This window comes from Oxyura jamaicensis, chromosome 6, assembly GCF_011077185.1.
Source record: "Oxyura jamaicensis isolate SHBP4307 breed ruddy duck chromosome 6, BPBGC_Ojam_1.0, whole genome shotgun sequence".
Taxonomy (NCBI): domain Eukaryota; kingdom Metazoa; phylum Chordata; class Aves; order Anseriformes; family Anatidae; genus Oxyura; species Oxyura jamaicensis.
Genome location: NC_048898.1, coordinates 30,123,324 through 30,123,666, shown reverse-complemented (window position 1 = coordinate 30,123,666; position 343 = coordinate 30,123,324).

The window sequence follows — 343 nt, the reverse complement described above, 5'->3', positions numbered from 1 at the left end:
CAGTTTCATGTGCAGGCTCACAAACCTTCAAAAAGAACTACAAGGGCAAAGAGGAAAGCAAGCTACGTTTAAGCGAGAATTATGGAAGTAACTATGAAGGTTGGATCCTTCCCACTTTCCTGCTGTAAATATGAGGACAACACAGCAGATTCTCAGTGTAATCTGAGCTTCAAATTGTTTATCGCATTTTAGTGCTTATAGTGGTTATTTAAGTATACAACACCAGCTGCAGCTACATTTTTCATTTACATGAAATGTCGATGTTTAATTCTACAGAGCACCGCCCAAGGACCAGGCCCAAAGCAGGGTAACCATTTCAAGCTTCTAAAAAGCACTACTACTG